Below are 6,422 nucleotides of genomic sequence, written 5' to 3' on the forward strand. Positions count from 1 at the left end.
CCAGAGATTTATAATTGCGAAATTGGTGCGCCGTGTATGCTCTGACTCCACAGACAAGGTATGAGAGTAGATCATGCTAAGTCAATAGCGGTTTGGTCTTCAGGGTTTCTACTCCACGGCTATATTTCATACGGGTCCACATTTCAACAATCAAGTACCGTCTCTTTGCATCTGGACAGAATCTGTCTCTATACCGTCATTTTCTTTTGAGCTACGTTTCAGAATGGTTCGTAGCAATCTTGTTTTGATTCGTGACCTGCCAAGATGGTGCTGCGCTCCCACAATGCATTGCGACATTACGTCAACTCCAAAGCCCTTTGCGTGCAGGAGTGTATGCGCATGCGCACTGCCACGGTGGTTTAAAAAATAAAGATATAATGAAAAGTAATTAATAAAAATTAAATATTTAAACATTCCCACAAATGTGCAATGAACGTGCAAAAACTCTCTTTAGTAGTCGTTGCTGTTTCTTTCTTTCTTTCTTCTTTTTTTTTTTTGAAAAATAACGACGTCTCTGAGGCGCGAAATCTGACAGCGAGAGGAACGGCCGGATACAGGAGACGGGAAGAAACAAGCCGATTATGTTCGCGTTAATTAAGTGGTTGGAAGATGTAAAATTCTCAATTCTGCCAACTGAACATATACGAGATTTTAATGAGGATGAATAATTAGCCGGCATGGAGGAAACGGACCTTTATTTCGTGGAGTGGCGACAAGAAGCCAAGGCGGGTGGCCAGTCTAAGAAGCCTCCATCATCAAGCTAGCAGGTGCCTTTTCCCATATAATATTACTTTATTCTCGTGTATTTGGAACGGAAGCGTAGAGCTGCCACCCAGGCAAAAGAGAAATATAAGTATATCACGTTATAACGTGATATACTTTATCGTTCTAACAATATACTATCATGTTTGAACAACATGTTTGAACAACATTGTACGAAAAATGTACATAATTATCACGTCCGTACAATATTGTGCGAACGTGACAATTATGTATATTATAATAACGTGATATTATATTATACAAACATGAAAAGCATAATGTTAGAACAATAAACATTTCACGTCATAACGTGATACAGCTCTATTTTTCTTTTGCCTGGGTGGCAGCTCCACGCTTCCATAATTTGGTAATCAAAATATGTAACTTAATTAATTATATTGTGACGTACTTTTGCCTTTTCTTATTATTCTGCCTTCTCAATAACTATCAAAGCCTATTCACATTTAATTTGGCTTTCACAGAAATCCTACCTCTCCTTCTGGCTACAGAGTACTTACCAAGGTTAGAAACAAAGAACAGTTATGCTTTATTAATGTTCGCTAATTACAATGTTCCACATTTCCTTGCTTTTTAAGTCATTTTTAGGCTTTTTAGAGTTTTTGTTTTTTATTTTTTTAGCAGTAATGTTTCTGCCTATTTATTTCAGCCCATGAAATCGAATGCAGATCTTCCTAATGTGAGATTTACATAAATGTAAGTAATTTTGTTTGTCATTGTCATTAATGTTGTTGCTGTTGTTGTTTTTGTGCAGTTTGCAATCATATAAACCTAGCAAGCATCAGTCAGCACAGTGACTAACCTAAACAGATTCTTGCTTTATTCACATATATTATATGTAATTATATATACCTGCACATTGTACCTAGGGTTGCAGCCACTTGGCCCCACCCCATTGTTGTGACAGCCCTGATTGTACTTATACACTGCATCTGAACAGGGAACAGTCTGCCACATTAATGTATTTTTAAGTGACTTGTTTGTAATACATGAATTTGTTTTTTACAGATGTCAAAGTCTCAACCTCATGCTGCCCTCCCCCATCCTCCTAAAGTAAGTATTTGTTGTTGTAGTTTTTTATGCGGTGTCTGTGTCACATGCTAATCATAATTATTGAAATAACTGTTTTCTAACAGATTTTCCAAAACACTAGTTATGTTTGTTGTCATTCAGACCAATACTACTGCTTAGACATTGTTTAGTGGTCATGCATGTTTGACAAGCTCGTTATGATACCAAAACAGTAGGCCTATCACAATAATCGATATATCGACTTAACACACAATACATGTACATGACCTCAATAATTGTTGATGATGTAATTTATCCGCCATTATATTTACAAAAATAAAATATAATGATAACATAACAATAACATTAAATAACATTGTTTTCTATTTGTTAGAAAATTTACTATTTATTCAAGTTTTTAAGGTATCTAATATTTTGATTCCTAATTTCAATGATCTAAATACTTTAAGAATTAGATGTTGGTTTGTCAATTGAAAGTGTGTAGATCTTGCATTATTATGGTGTTATATTATGATTATACATTCAAAGACATAAAATGGTCTTAAAATGACAATGACATAACTTGTCGCAATTGTTTATGGGGCAATATACCGACCAACAAAAAGTCGCTATCGTAACAGGCCTTCAAAACAGACAGTTTTATGATTGATAAATTCAAAAAATAAATACATTTAATTTCTCTGAGATTCTCTAATATTCAGTTACAGTTCACAACACAGTTACCCGTACATGCAGTATTATACTGTAAATATAAATCTCTGCATTTAGCATCCCACTAGAAGCGTCACAGTTACTGCCTCTTTTTTTTTTTTTTTTTTTTTAAATACCTGTACTATCACTAACACATTTACTGTTTTACTTTTAGCCTGTGGATACAAATGCAGATTTCCTTAATGTAAGTTGTGCATTTTAATTACATCATGTTATTTTTATTATTATTTATTTATTTATTTTATTTTACATTCAAATATTTCAAGCTTCTTGGTTAAAGAAGCTTGATTGCTAGTAGGTAAAAAATAGTTCACCTATAATTCATATTCCCAATTAATTTCTCACCTCTGATTGAATGCCTTTGTTTGTTTTCCTTTTGACTATAACAAAACATTTTTGCTGGATATATATGGTGAATTTATATGCATAGATACAGTCGTAGTGCTTGACACATGCAAACAGCAGTAGATGTACTAAAAAGGAAATAATTACAATCATGATGTTGATTGCTGATGTCAGTATATATATTTTAGAGGAATGTTTTGTTTTTCACCCAAAATGAACTATATTGCTTCAGAAGAGATTTATTACCCTATATAAACAGTATCTATATATTGTTCTGTTTTTTGTTTGTTTTTGTTATTTTCAGGTTCAATGGTGCGTGTTCTTCTAATGGCCGCCTTCCCACTGGAGGTTTTGATCCACAGCAATTTAAAAGGTAATCAGCTTTGAAAGTCAGTTCAAATGGTTAGCTAATAGTACTTTAAAAAGCCTACTTCTCTGTCACCAGTTTCTTTACCAAAAAGCATAATATTGTAGTTCAAATGTTTAGATGAACAAAGATCAGATTTTTGGAAATTTAACTAGCCAGACACTCAAATGTTAATGCTTTTTATAGGAGGACACAGCAAAACAGACATCGGCGCAGAGCGAAGAACTGCCCTTGATAAAGAAACCATGACAGCCATATATAGTAAGTGAAGACTGTGTATCTAAAATTGCATACTGCACAAGTAACTCACTTTGCAACAATAAAAATTGCACAGATAGGTGATGAAGCATTGAAGTGGTTGGACTCAGACAAAGAAGGTCAACAGATTGAATGATGGAGAGTAAGGATAGATGACCAAAAGGGGTGTTAGTATTACTGTAATGTGAACTGGATAGACTTTCCATCGAGGGGGAAAAAAAAGGTAAAATTATGTGGAAAATATATCTGTATCTCTATAAACGGAAATATCTGTTTGCTAAATGAAGCTAGCTAATTTAAATCATGTTTTTATTTTAACTCTGATAAAAGTACTAGAACTGTGACTTTTGTTTGTTACAGTGGCGGTAAGGAAGAGGTTCCCCAATGTATCCAGAGGGGCTTTGGGGATTGCAGTCAATTCAAAGCTGGGGGAACTCAGACTGTTGGAAAAGAAAAAAAAAGTTACATTTTAAATATGTTTTATGTTCGTACACACCCACATATATATATCTATATATATATATATATATGTGTGTGTGTGAATTCCTCTGCTTGTTATTGATCAGTAAACATCTTTGAGTGATCACATTTTTATTGTGTTAATAGCAGTTCACATCAAATTCACAGTATCGTTACTTATAAGTGTTTGTTGCAGTTGCATTTTGTATAGTAAAATGTATGTATATATATATGTGTGTGTGTGTGTGTGTGTGTGTGTGTGTATATATATATATATATATATATGTATATATATATATATATATATATATATATATATATATATATATATATATATATATATATATATATAATTTTTATTTTTTAAAAATTTTACAATTTTTAAGAATGTTATGAAAATAAAGTTGTATAATGTATGTTCCTAGCTTGATTTATATGCTGTGTTTGTTTTAGATATCAAATAAAGATTTTCAGTTGTTACATGTGAATGTGTTTTCTTCGACTGAAATATATGAAGGGTAAAATATATTTTTGAAAGATTTTTAATTAATTTTCAATTATATTTTGAAATATATTTCAAAATATACAAAAATTGGCCAAAAAATATATGCGCTAAAATACATTTCAAAATATATTTATATATTTTGAAATGTATTTCAAAAAATATATTTTGAAATACATTTCAAAATATACAAAAATTGGCCAAAAAATATATGCGCTAAAATACATTTCAAAATATATTTATATATTTTGAAATGTATTTTAGCGCATATATTTTTTGGCCAATTTTTGTATATTTTGAAATATATTTCAAAATATATTTCAAAATATATTTTTTTACCGTATGGGAAGAACCAGACAGGGGGGGCAAAGGAAATCTAAATATAGGCTCAGAAATAAATACAGTGTAGAAAACTGCACATCCCTGCGGTGCATAAGAGAAGGCATAAAAGTGGCAAAAGAAGACGAAATATAAGCGCTTCACTTAAAGGTACAGTCAGCTGTTTGAATTAATTTAATAGAATTAAGAATATTGTACTGATAAATATTACAATATACATCATTAGTGTAACATCCAACAATGTTGACGTGTTCTCATAAACTTTGAAGTACATTGCCCTTCCTCCTAATCTTGTTTTATGTATGTAGCTAGAGACTGTCCACATACATAGTACATCAAAGTCATTTGCATGCTGTGAAGGCAAATTTTAAGTTGTACCTGCGCGTTATTTCCATTGTCATCCCAATAACTTACTCCCAGCAGATTTAACATACGACCCTACAGACAGCAGTGAACGAGCAACAACAGCAACAGCTTTTTGCTAACCCTGTTCCAGCTAATGTTAGGCATGAGTGTCATCAAAACCACATTCATCCTCTGATAAACAGTTTGATTACTTTCTCACATCGTATGAGAATTATTTGCTAAGTGTCAGAGACCAACTGCGTTAGATCCGCTTCAAATAAATTTTTGCTAACAGCAGTTAGCGCTGGCTAACACCAACGCTAACCAACAGAAATACTCAGGACATCCTCCACAACTCGCCTCATTATCGCCGTCATCAGAGGTGAGATTCACTGCTTCATCAACTTATATCTGTGAAATTTTACACACTTTAACTTTAAGTAAACATAATAATCCAACCTGGATAATAGTACAGCGCTTTGCATTAGCTATTTAAAGTAGCTAAAATAAAAGTTCTCATTATTCAGAATGACCCTTTTCAGCATTAAATAGCTTATACTACTGGATATTTGAGAGTTACACGTCCTATGCACAGCAGAATAGTCATACACAACCACCATATCACAGATCCCATGTGGAGTAAGTGGGCTAAGAAAGAGTCGGTTTTAAACTAATACTGACATAGTGAATGTGTGTTCAATTTTAGTCATCTTCCTTTAACAGCCTGAAGGTTTCCAACCTTTTCCACAGGCCTTGCTCTGGTGGCTGTTTTTCCTGTTATGGTTGAATGCAATGACATTAGAATATTGGTTTTTAAACCTTAAAAATAGCCCGTCTGTGGTAGGTAGTTGGAGGCATTTTCCTGTAATTTAGCTGGGAGCTTTCCATGTTCTATGCTCAGCGGGACAGAGAGAGGGAGAGAGAAGAGGGAGAAAAAGATACCCACTGTTTGGAAAACGAAGTGTGTGGCCATGGTGTTGTCTCACCTAACCAGCATTACCCTGATGAAAGCCATACAAGAAGACTCAACAGGGAAAAAAAAAACCTCTTCATGCTCTCTACTTTGAAGGCAACAAAAAAACAGTTTTAGGAAAAAGAAATGAGAAAGGTTAGCCTCAGGTTAATGTTCCCCACTTTCGTTGAGAGTCATCCAAATGCTGACACCTAGAAATGCTTACATAATGTTCCGGCTCATTTCCTGTTGTGCTTTGCACCTCAGAAATGCTGACGCTCTGTGGTGTGAATCACCTGAGAAAGCGTCTGCTTTTGCAAATTTACATATTG

At 33.5% G+C, this 6,422-nt stretch overlaps 1 long non-coding RNA gene across 1 annotated transcript; it reads left to right on the plus strand.

Annotated features, from left to right (window-relative positions):
- The first annotated feature begins 494 nt into the window (after nucleotides 1–494).
- Nucleotides 495–3,993, plus strand: LOC112435338 (uncharacterized). The gene is made up of 8 exons (XR_003024561.2): nucleotides 495–767; nucleotides 1,245–1,284; nucleotides 1,430–1,476; nucleotides 1,789–1,833; nucleotides 2,678–2,707; nucleotides 3,173–3,241; nucleotides 3,422–3,496; nucleotides 3,854–3,993. It is a non-coding gene; the product is annotated as an uncharacterized LOC112435338 (long non-coding RNA).
- The last annotated feature ends 2,429 nt before the right edge of the window (nucleotides 3,994–6,422 follow it).

The sequence above is a fragment of the Maylandia zebra genome, linkage group LG9 (assembly GCF_041146795.1).
Source record: "Maylandia zebra isolate NMK-2024a linkage group LG9, Mzebra_GT3a, whole genome shotgun sequence".
NCBI classification, from domain to species: Eukaryota; Metazoa; Chordata; class Actinopteri; order Cichliformes; family Cichlidae; genus Maylandia; species Maylandia zebra.